This window comes from Hoplias malabaricus, chromosome 1 (genome assembly GCF_029633855.1).
Source record: "Hoplias malabaricus isolate fHopMal1 chromosome 1, fHopMal1.hap1, whole genome shotgun sequence".
NCBI classification, from domain to species: Eukaryota; Metazoa; Chordata; class Actinopteri; order Characiformes; family Erythrinidae; genus Hoplias; species Hoplias malabaricus.
The window spans coordinates 70,298,862-70,311,586 of NC_089800.1; the positions used below are offsets into that span (position 1 = coordinate 70,298,862).

A 12,725-nucleotide genomic window follows, 5' to 3' on the forward strand; every position below is an offset into this window, starting at 1 on the left:
TTGTCTAGATAACCACATGTGTTAATGTGGTAATGTTATTTAAATACAATAAACACGTGAATTATTCTGTAAATGTAACTTGATTTTTTAATTTTCCATTAAAATCAGTAGCTTCAAAAGAATTTTGAGAAAGAATTATCTCCACTGTTTACAATGCTTCGTTCGAACAATTTCCGACAGATTTTGAAAATTGTATTTGTTGTCAAAAACTGCTCAGTGTCCCAGGACTTTGGAACTATATTGCATACATTGTGTTTGAAAGTCTACAAAACATCTCTTCTGGATTGTAACAAATTACTGCTCCTGCTGTACAGATGTAAAGTACAGGATAAGTATCTAACAGTTCATACATTTTGCCTGGAGTTCTTCCTCTTCCTAGAAATGATCACAGAGCACTAAACTCAGCTGAATTGCAGTTAATTATAAGTTAATTATACTTTAAAGCTTATCAGGAACCAGCAGTTCCCATCCTGAATTCAGTGAATAATACATAGTAGTTACTAAATAATGTATAATAGATGCTTAAGTATATCTACTTCACATAGATACTTATTAGTTCATAGCTGTTACTTAAAATATTGTTACAGATAAAAATATTGTAAAGGCAGATCATTATTCACTTTCTGAATAATTTAAAGGGTTAAAGCCAGCATTGACGCAAAAAAGCATACACAAGTGATGTAATGTTAGCATTTAGCTTTAAAGTGTTTATAAGCAAAAACCACCAAGTCAAATATAGCTGGGAGAATATTCCGGAGACTCCCAGTAATTACACACAGATTTGACTCCAACACAGAGGCTGCATGAAATGGTGTTTGTTGGAGAGTAATGGGTTGGTGTGTAATGGAGGTAAGCATTTTTTTCTGCACTGTTAATGTGACCATTACTCTCCAGCCTTTGACACATTTGAGTCCCTGTATTAGCTCTGCTTTCATGTTTTTTGAAAGCATCCAGCCTGGGTCCAGCCTCAGTCACTTTTAACTCACTTTTGCAGAAGCAGGTCAGTATTTTTTATCTTTACAGTGTTGTTTTACATTGTTTGAAGAGCAGTTAAAGTCATGACTCCATAAAAATATAATCATCTCTCAAGTGAAGATAAAATTTACGACTCTCAAAAGCTAATGTTTGCACAAAAGTCAACTTTTCAGTTAATGTTTCTGAAATTCAACGGTGAACACAGCTTGAACTGTATAATTTCCAAAGAAATTATGAAACAAAAAGCTGCATGTAGCCTTACAATGCCTGAACTGAATGATAAAATATTCAAACCAATACACACACAAACACAGACACCAACAGCTGTAATCAGCCATATATATATATATTCCTTTCTTGAAAATAAACAACAATGACAGCAACAAATCAACTGGATTTTTTACAATCATTTGCATGAGAATGAAATGCATTTTTGTTTGTATCCTATGTGTCCACTGTCCCACTCTGATAGTGCTCAAATGACTGTAATAAAACTGTAAGAAAACACTGACTAAATCTCTCAATGAGAATTTTTAGATGCTATTTCTTGAACTACTCAGATGTTATCAACAAACCTTTGATGGCAAGTGAGTATAAAGGTCAAAAGTTTAAACCGACTTATACAGGCCTGACATTTTTCTGGGCCAGTGGATCTGTTCAGTGTTTTATTCAGCGTCTCTGAAACAGGAGAGATGTGTGTTATTTTATATTGAAATGTTGGGAGCAGTGTAATGTTTCAGTACACTGCAGTTCTCAGCACAGAGCAGGAAACCTGAGGTCAGGTAGAGGTAGAGTAACCTCAGGAAACACTGATGAAGGAGTGGTATGGTAAACAAAACCGAATAGTGGTACTGCTCAGTTATGGAAATGGTTAAAACGCCCATTAAGGACGTAGTGTTGACGACTTAATGTGCTGACAGAAGGAGTCTGGTTGGGTGGATCCTGCTACAGCACAATTTCCCACTGGCTGAAGTTGTGTTCAAAACACTCTGGCAAACCTGGTTAAACTGGGCAACCCAAAAATGTGTTTTATTGAGCATAAACTGGTTAATTCAGGGACTAAAAAGCATCTTAAACTCATATGTTGCTTTTTATTAAAGAAATGTAGAAATAACAAATAATGGCTAAATTATAACTATTGTTTTCTATTCTGTTGGTACAACTAATTGATTGCTGCTCAAATACCTTAGTGAGGAAAGGAATCTACATGTTACTGATTGCATTCTTGGGTTTAGTTTGATTATGTTAAGACGGTGACAGCATCTCTACTGCTTTTTGATTGATCACAGCATTGATTTATCAAAAAGAGATGGAGGTCTAAAGTACAAACTGCAGAGATATATAGAGAATAAACTTAGGTTCCTGTACTGATAGATGCTGGATATTCTAAGTATTCCAAGCACTTACTGATTTTCAACAAGTTATTCAGTACTTAATTTTGTTAAAAATATTGCAGTCGTTATTTAAGCCACGGAACACATTTATTGAGGGATGGCTTTAGGTTACTCTACCCACCACTGGTGATATCAATGTGCATGTGATCTATTTTGCTTAAGGAAGCATGTCATTTTACTGCCAAGACGTAGCACACAGATAAAAGTGATTTTTATTTATTATTGTTATATGGGTCATATTAAGTTGCTTTGTAGTTCTGTAATGAACCAATTTCTATTCTACAGAGTTGGTCCCCCACATATAGGTGGTACGGTGGTGCATCAGAGCTCCAAAAGATTGAGAGAACCCACCACTCTGTCCAGTGTTTGTGTGTGTGTATGTGTGTGTTTGCCTTGTGCCTAGTGATTTTTTTTGTCCTGGACTCACTGTGACCCTGAACTGGATAAGAAGTTACAAACAGTGAATGAATGAACAAGGCTCCTACCATGAAGAACAACAATTGGGATAATTGTGGAGTCATCATGACTTACTATATTTAGGATCTGTATGTTTAAAATCTCTGTGATTTAAAAAAAACAAAAAAAGCACACACACACACACACTGGATATGTGCTTAAATAAGTTTGTCACTAGTTTATGGTTTTACAGTTCAGTCTGTGGGGCAGATGGATGTAAAGCAGGCAAAATGCAATGGGATATTTAGATGCTGAAAAGTCAGTCAAGCAGAAAAGAACTTAAAATGAATTATTCTTAGTAAATTAGCTCCTAAATGAACACTAATGTCTTTTAAGCAAATCCCTGGGCGAGGCGTTGGTGGGAGGGGTAGAAAGGTGCTATGTTTAAATGTAGGTTTTAACCTGGGTCTGTAAAGCTGGCTGAGTGCTTTGTTTAGAATGTTTGTCCAGGGGTGTATGTATCAAGTTGTTACATCCTGTTGGCACTGTAACTATGGAAATGAGATAAATCTGGAGCCACCCAAACCTAGAGATTTGCCTGCTTTGGGGCATTACAGTTGGGGGAGGAGATTCAAATTAATTTAGTCTCAACAACAAACAAATCAAGACACAGATAAACATGAAGGGGTCTGCAGAGAGAGAGAGAGAGAGAGAGAGAGAGAGAGAGAGAGAGAGAGAGAGAGAGAGGTTGATTAATGGCAAGTACAAAGAGAGTGGGTCTTTATTAAATAAGATGTTATTTAGAGTTGATGTCCACTGGATACTGGGAGCAATTTTTTTCCTCTGGTGGCTCTATTACAGCACTGCTAATACTCAAATAAACACACACACACCCACTTCAGTCCACTCAGATACTCAACTGTTTCTGCAGTCACAAACACACTATATGTCCAAAGTATTTAAATATCTGCACATTCAAGATGTTTTCTAAAATCTATGTATTTGATAGAGGGAGTTTGACCCTCTTTGCAGCAGTGATCACTTCTAATCTCTTGGGTGGGCTTTATATTGGGACATTTGTGAGAATTTGTTCTGGATCACAAATAAACCCTCCAGACCTTTTTACAAAGGTGTTGGATGATCCTCCATTTTTCCGGAGAGCAGGTACACTACTCTACAGGCGAATGCTGGGGAGATTAATAACCCTCGGTTGTACTCTCTGGATTAGGCATGGTGCAATTTAAGTTCATATTTAGCTACATCAGAGCATTCCCATTTTGTTAAATACATTTTCTATGGAGATTGTAGAGTGTCTACAAACATTTGGACATATAGTGTAGGTTATTTTGTTTCAACCGGGTGTAGTTTAGACAACGAAAGAAAAGGGGGTGGGGGGTGGTGGCATCATGAGACAAGAGCAGCTCTCACAATGTAGAGTTTACAGAGAATGTCCCCATAGGATCTTCACAGTGCCAAGACATGATTCAGGAGCAGACACACACACACACACACACACACACAAAGGGCAATAGAAGGCTACTGTTAAATGCTTAAAATCTGACAATAGACCACAGTGATTTTCCAGTATCTTATATATAATTAAACATCATACATAAGTGAAGATACCTTGACCAGTGCATACCCCGTATGTCCTAATGTGTGTTAACACACCTTATAATTAATTAATTCAGCTACTTTAAGGGCATTCATTGAGAACACAGACATTCAGTTGTGCACCCAAGGTTTGTGTCATAGCTGCTCCACTGAAAAGCTTGGAAAGAAATGGGATTCTTTGTACCAGCTGCATAAGAGCTTAAGTTCACCAAGCACCAGCTACAGTGAAAGTGTTTTCTCTGGAGTGATGGAGCACCAATCAGTACTTTTTGGATGAGTTGTGATCCAAAAGTAATTGTACAGAATCAGTACTTGACCTCTTTAATGTTCTCAGGGCTGGATGCCATCATCTCCCCAAAGATCTGTTTTGTCATCTAGTGTAAAGCCATTCTAGGAGAGGAGAAGCTGTTGCTGCAGAAAAGGGGGGCAGCCTCACAGTTAATGCCCTTAATTACCATTAATTGTTTTATGTTAATAAAGTACCTACTGCTCGATTGCACAGCATTATTTTACATATTTAGTTTGGTACATTTTGCACTTTAAACCAGAACTAAACCAGCTGTTCAGTCCTTTATTTCTACACTCTCAGGAAATAAAGGTGCAACAGAGGTACATTGTTGGTTACTAAAGATACAAACAGTGTAAAGATAAAAACAGGGTAAAAACAGTGGTTTTAAAGTCTGGGTTTTGTTCCCTAAACATACATTACATTCTTTTGTTACATTCTGTTGAAGGAGATGTGAATATTTGTAAGATTTCATTACAGAATGGTGTAAAATAAAAGAACATTATATATGTTATATAAGTCTTGAAATGGGCACAATGAAATGAAATTGGGCACAATCAACACAATTTTAAAATGTACAATTATAATATAATAAGCTACAATAATGTTCCCTATCTAAAGGTACGAATATGCTTACCTTGGATATACCAGGGTATGTTGTGTATATTTCATGTATATATTGAGATATTATTACTTAACATATATTAAATTTTTAATTTATTTATATTTTACATTTATTTGTTACGTTCATAGCTGTTTTTGTTTTATTTTATCCTTTGACATCTTTGCATTTATCTGTATATTTTATATTTTTGAATTCTGAAGAAATTGGAGGGGGGGGGTGAGATGCAACAATATTCAAACAATAAAAGCACAAGAAACAGCCAGCACAAATCAATGGAATAATGCTGGGTGACCATGTTTTGTTTTATATAAAAGAGGGCATTGGGAAGCACAAGCACCCATCATGGTTAGGATGTTGTGACAAGGATGTCTTCAAGGACTTTGGCAGTGTGTGTGTGGATAGAAGAAAGTTAAGTTGATATAGGCTTGTGTTTGTTGACTGTTGTGGGAAGTGATTTGACCAATGGTAGATACACTACCTGTACACCAATAGGAGCGGGGAGAAATCGAAACTTGAACATACGTGTTTAAAGCTGTATAAATCCACACAAAGGATGGGTGTTGACTGTAGAAGTGAAACCTGAGGTGAAAACCCAGCCAGGTGCATTTTTCACATCCCAAAAAGAGAACATGTCTGGGAATAATAGAAAATTAGTCAGCCTAAATAATATAGAGGGACAAATCAATCGTTGACCTCCTTCTATTCTCTCTCTTCGACTCTTTCAGAAGTAGGTCATCTTTCTCCCTCATGACTTTTTTGTCCTGAAATCACAGATATCAAGAAGCATGTGTTGCTACGTTATCTTACTGTGTGTATTTCTTATCAGAACAGGTGACCACATTTGTCACCAATTGGCACGGGCCCACGTTTCAGAATGTGAAGGTACACATTTTAACAGAGCAAATGTAACAGCCGCAATGATAAAGCAACAACAAAACAAAAAATTATATATTATATATATGAGTGAGGGGGCTTTTATGTCTGGAACAAGGCCGCCATCTTGAAAGACGCCACATTGGATCACGGGCAGGTTTTTCCAATGGCAGTGTGGTCACCCTGTAGATAAAGTTAACCCAGACAAACACATAAAATGAAAAATAACATACAAACCCTATTTATAAGATAATTATTTAATTCACTGATGCTTAACAGTAACAAAACTGATCTTCTCCTCATTGGCTCCAACTCTACCCTCAATAAAACCGGTTCCCTCACCCTCTCAACTGATGATGTCGTCCTGTCCCCCTCCCCTGTCGTCCAAAATCTTGGTGTCACCCTTGACCCTGCTCTCACATTTCATTCCCATGTTAGTTCCATCATAAAAACCTCATTCTTTCACCTTCACAACATTGGTAAAATCCGCCCATCTCCAACTCCAACTCCAGATGGTCCAGAACTCTGCTGCTTGTCTCCTCACCCACACCTGGTGCCACCACCACATCGCCCAAGTTCTCCAAAACCTCCTGCACTAGCTTCCAGTTAAATATCGTATTCAGTTAAAAATCCTCCTTCTCACTTACAAAGCTCTTAATAACCCAGCTCCTCCTTACCAGTGGCGATTTCTCATAGACTGCAAGGGAAGCTCAGCTTCCTCTAAATTGTCAAATATTAAATGGTCAAATATGTACAGTTATGTTAACATTTCATTGCAAATGTGTTAGAACATGTTCATCTCGAAGACAAATTCATGCAGTATCAGCTACTTATCACAGATCGACTCTTTTCGTTGTTAACTTCTCATACATTCCTGCTGAGCGTCTATTCACTCCAATGAGACTGCATGAGACGTTTTTTTTTTTCATTTTTTCATTGCTTCGAAACTCACTAGTCATTGGATAAATGCCACGATTTTGTCCCGCTCCCGGAGGCTGAGGATCTCTGGGGGTGAATGGAGCTGTGGGCGGCTATTCTGCAAGATGATTGGAGGATCAGTTGAAAGGCTGAATCCCGTTTTGATTGAAAGCTATTTTGAGATCTACAAGTTCTGCTGGCCATTGAGAGAACACTGGTCAAGTCCCTGGAAAAGGAAAGGGAAGGCAGAATTTGTGTATAAATAAACTGACAAATATTATGATATTATGATGCTGCTGCATTTAACCTCTCTGTTTCTTGAAGTCTCCTGTTGGTTTTACCCTTGGTCTTTTTTATTATGTTTGATTGTCGGATGTGATTGGCTTTACGTATTCATCACATTGTAAACAACATGTTTAGGTTTCTGAAAAGTGCATTATAAATGTCAGTGCCATATAATTACATATGTAATATGTGAGGGTGACATGGTGGCACAACAGGTAGCATCGTTGTCACACAGCTCCAGGGTCCTGGGGTTGTGGGTTTAAGCCCTGTTCAGATGACTGTCTGTGAAGAGTTTTGTGTATCTTTGAATAAATGAATGAATGAATACATTAATGTAATATGTGTAATGTAAAAACATGGATCTGTGAATCTTTTCATTCTCTTGAACTTTTATTTAACTGACAAATGTACAAAGAAAAGATTTCCAAAATTTTATTGACCAGCTTGATTGTTTTTGTAAACATAAACAAATGTTGCAACACAATTCAAAAAAGTTGGACAGGGCAAAACAAGTGAAAACTTTATAGAAAATTCATGTCGTACTGTTTCACACAATGAACAGGTGAAACAAGAATCACACAATGAACAGGTGAAACAAAAGATATAAAAGTAGCATTCACCAAAGGCAAAGTCTTTTCAAGCAGGAAAAGGTCATTGCACATTACTTTTTTTCCAAAATGTGAGAGAATCATCAATCAATTTCAACATTTTTTTGTTGATTGCCAAGAATTTAGGTTTCACCATCGACAGTTCACAATATCATGAAAAGATTCAGTGAGTCAGACGATCTCAGGCCAAGGACAAAAACCACTGCTAAATGTCATGCTACCATGATGGACATAGCCACATGGGCTTGGTAGTACTTTGGAAAATCATTGTCAAAACAACCACCATGCTTCAAGAAATGCATCCTGAAATTATGCAAAGCCATATATTAAAAGCTGGGAAGTTCTCTGCACCTGAGGTTCAAAGGGCCAAATCTTACAGTGTTCCACTCAGTGTGTTCAGTTAGGTGTTTTTAATCTATCATAAGACAGTCAGATGTGAGTGTGCACTGTATTATTCATGGGTTGCAGTGACGTAATGTTTCTGGCATGGGTGCCATATTGGGGACCAATTATCTGGTTTCAGGGCGCAGCACTTTATGTAAACGAATGGGAAAGACAGAAACTTCTCATACACAGCTCCTCTCCCTGCACTGGAGAGAGTATTACCACACCCTGAAGCATAGTGTCAGATGCGAACAGAATGGTGATGCTTGCAGACTCCAATACGAAATGGTTTTAATGACAAAAGGGAAAATCTGAAAACAGTGTTGAACAGTCCAAGGTCAAAAGCCAAAAAACAGCAGAGAAAAAGGGGCAAGGCAAAAAACAGACAAGGTCGATTAAAAACAGAATAACACATTCAGCAAGACTTGGAAAACCAAGCAATACTTCACAGAGTTTTACAAAGAAAGAGCTTGCTTAGTTTGAGACCCAGATGTTGCGGACTGGTGCACTGTCGTGTGATCAGTGCCTGTGGTCATGTGATAAGCAGGAGCACTGTGGGAATTGTAGTAAACCCCTTCAAGATGAGCTGTAGAGATGGAGGAGCTGGCTGGAGTTGTGACACAGACACCCACCTCCTATATGTCAGCGGGTATAGGATCTCACTATGTGGCATAATGAGGAGAAAGACAGTTAAAATCTGCATTGGCATTTTCGTCATAGGATCTAATGGAAAACTGTTTGCAAATCAGACTTTAATGCGTTTCTCTTCTCTCACTTAAGTTTTGTGAGACTACAGACATAAGCCACATATTCCTTTGTCTTCACCTTTTTCCACCTTATTTACAGGGTAATTAATCTGATCTGAATAGATTCTTTGTGGAAAATGTTTTATTGCGACTGTCTGCTTAATTTACTGCCTCTGGTTTGGCTTAAAATTTAATAAAGTAGTTCTCCTTGTCTGAAACATCATTGAGAGTGACACAGAGTAACAGAACTTTGTTTTCAAACATGACAGATAAATGTGTCAGGGATCCATGCTTATATTCTCTTTCATTTTAACATCCAAATTAAACTAAAAATTTGACAGAAAAAGTAAATCAATTTAAATATCACAGTATTTTCTTGAGTTGTGTGTTTGATTAATGAGTATGTCCCCAATATGGTGGCTACTCTGTACTGTGACACTAGCTGCAATCCATGAATATTTATAAAAAAAAAGAGCTTTTCAAAGTCAGATAATCAAAACACATATCGTGGAAGTTCATTCTCCTCAGGCTTGAAAATGTTACAAAACAATCGGAAGTGTTTGGAAGTCCCTAATCCACAATCAGACAGTTGGTGTGGACATGGAGGAAATTCATGATCATTGTAACTCTCCCCAGGAATATTTGACTATCAAAGAGCACTCCAAGCAAACCAGGGTCATTTCTAAGCAACTAAAGTCCTTTCTCAAATTGTCTAACGTTAATTTTCATGAGTCCAGCATCAGGAGAACCAATGAACAACAACAGTGTATAGTGGCAGGGTTGCCAAGAGAAAGCTGTTGCTCTTCAAAAAGAACTACAGTATGTACAGGGGTTGGACAATGAAACTGGCTAAATTGGACCAGCTTAGTGGCCAGTCTTCATTAATTGCACATTGCACCAGTAAGAGCAGAGTGTGAAGGTTCAATTAGCAGAGGGTAAGAGCACAGTTTTGCTCAAAATATTGCAATGCACACAACATTATGGGTGATACCAGAGTTCAAAAGAGGACAAATTGTTGGTGCACGTCTTGCTGGCGCATCTATGACCAAGACAGCAAGTCTTTGTGATGTATCAAGAGCCACGGTATCCAGGGTAATATCAGCATACCACCAAGAAACACATCCAACAGGATTAACTGTGGACGCAAGAGGAAGCTGTCTGAAAGGGATGTTCGGGTGCTAACCCGGATTGTATCCAAAAACCATAAAACCACGGCTGCCCAAATCACGGCAGAATTAAATGTGCACCTCAACTCTCCTGTTTCCACCAGAACTGTCCGTCGGGAGCTCCACGGGGTCAATATACACGGCCGGGCTGCTATAGCCAAACCTTTGGTCACTCATGCCAATGCCAAATGTCGGTTTCAATGGTGAAGGAGCGCAAATCTTGGGCTGTGGACAATGTGAAACATCTATTGTTCTCTGATGAGTCCACCTTTACTGTTTTCCCCACATCCGGGAGAGTTACAGTGTGGAGAAGCCCCAAAGAAGCGTACCACCCAGACTGTTGCATGCCCAGAGTGAAGCATGGGGGTGGATCAGTGATGGTTTGGGCTGTCATATCATGGCATTCCCTTGGCCCAATACTTGTGCAAGATGGGCACGTCACTGCCAAGGACTACCGAACCATTCTGGAGGACCATGTTCATCCAATGGTTCAAACATTGTATCCTGAAGGTGGTGCCATGTATCAGGACGACAATGCACCAATACACACAGCAAGACTGGTGAAAGATTGGTTTGATGAACATGAAAGTGAAGTTGAACATCTCCCATGGCCTGCACAGTCACCAGATCTAAATATTATTGAGCCACTTTGGGGTGTTTTGGAGGAGCGAGTCAGGAAACGTTTCCTCCACCAGCATCATGTAGTGACCAGGCCACTATCCTGCAAGAAGAATGACTTAATATCCCTCTGACCACTGTGCAGGTCTTGTATATGTCATTCCCAAGACAAAATGACGCTGTATTGGTCGCAAAAGGAGGCCCTACACCATACTAATAAATTATTGTGGTCTAAAACCAGGTGTTTCAGTTTCATTGTCCAACCCCTGTAGTTGGCTTGAGATCACATGGACGAGCCAGAAGGACTTTGAAACAATGTTTTGTGGATGGGTAGAACCAAAATAAATCAAAATATAATGTTTTAGTTCAAATTGGAAGTGTTATTCCTGGAGAAATAAAAACAGTGCATTCTAGCATAAGAACCTTATCCCATCTGTGAAACATGGTGGTGGGAGTATCATGGTTTGGGCGTTTTGCTACATATGGGACACAACTGATTGCCATCAGTAATGGACCAAAAAATTCACGTGTGGACACCCTCCAACATCCCATAGTTTAGGTTTTCTGTGGGTTACAGCTGCATGTGAGTTGCTTTCAGTGCAGAACTCAATGCAAACCTTCACATATTTTTCCACTTATATGTATTACTGAATTTAGTTATTTAATTAATAAATGATCAGTTATTATATTTTGGTTTTGTTTTTTTAACTGTGGTCTGTTTAATTACGTGAGATTGCCAACCGTTGCAAAGTGGATTTTGCTGTTATGTTTTTGTTGTTGATGTTTGAGAAAATTATTAGAGAAACTCCAAAGTACTGGGTCTGAAGATGTCCCGGAGTAGTCTTTCACACATGTAGCGCACAGCAGCTACGTCACACATGCTCTCGCAGCTTGAAATATTTGCTTTATTCGTGGAGCAGAGCTGATGATTTGGACATTAGTGAATTTGATGATTGATTTTACACTATCTGAGTTCAGACTTGTGACATTCTCTTTTTGAATTTGAACAATAGGGCAATTTCTCCATGGTGCTGTCTGTTAACATGATACAGCCTTAATATGACACTAAATAAGATTTTACAGAACTACCCTGAATTAAGTGGAGAGAGAGTTTTCATACCCTCCTCCAAAAGTTACATAGTGCAGTTTCTGCAGTGCAAGTAGCAATGACAGAGGCTCTCTTCTTCCTATTGCAGGTCAGTGAATCATCACAATTATTTTGAAGCTGTAATTTTTGCTTTAACATGTGCAATCACATTTATAACGCTGACATTTTTTTTTTGTGAATTCTATCCAAATCCAGATGAATCATTTAGGTTTCCCAGGAAAAGTAAACAGCTCAGAGTGAAAATCTCTGGATTATTAAAGTCACCACACAAGAGAGCAAGTGGTTTGCTCAATATTTAAAATGAGGCAACTGGTGGTTCTTGGCTAGGATGTTGGGTTCTAGGAGAAACAGGGTTTTAAGGGACTGGATAAACACAGGCATTAGCAGCTTTGGGAGAAAAAAAAAGATGTGATGAATGTCCCTCAGAATTTATCCAGTCAATCTAATCAAGCTAACGACCCTCTCAGCCTTTTACCAGGGAATCTAATCACATCACTGTTCATCCTCTCGTGCTACTCCTTTCATCATTCTCTGCAGACCTCACTTATATTTTTCATGCATCCATATACCTTCTCTACCAATGAAAGAAGGGTCAGCTTCTGGAAACCAATTCACATAAGCAATATTTTTACATGTTGGGCATGTAATGTGTTTTAAATATATTTCATTAGGGCAAATTTGTAGCTTAAATGCCATCAATTATTTTTGCTATTGACCATTTCCCGTTGG

General features: G+C 38.4%; 1 long non-coding RNA gene across 1 annotated transcript in view; it reads right to left on the bottom strand.

Annotated features, from left to right (window-relative positions):
- Window positions 1-7,908: 7,908 nt before the first annotated feature.
- Window positions 7,909-12,725, bottom strand: part of LOC136697365 (uncharacterized) — a 31,301-nt gene continuing 26,484 nt past the window's right edge. Inside the window, exon 3 of the long non-coding RNA XR_010802694.1 lies at window positions 7,909-9,020. This is a non-coding gene — a long non-coding RNA (uncharacterized lncRNA). The remainder of the gene's footprint in view (window positions 9,021-12,725) is intronic.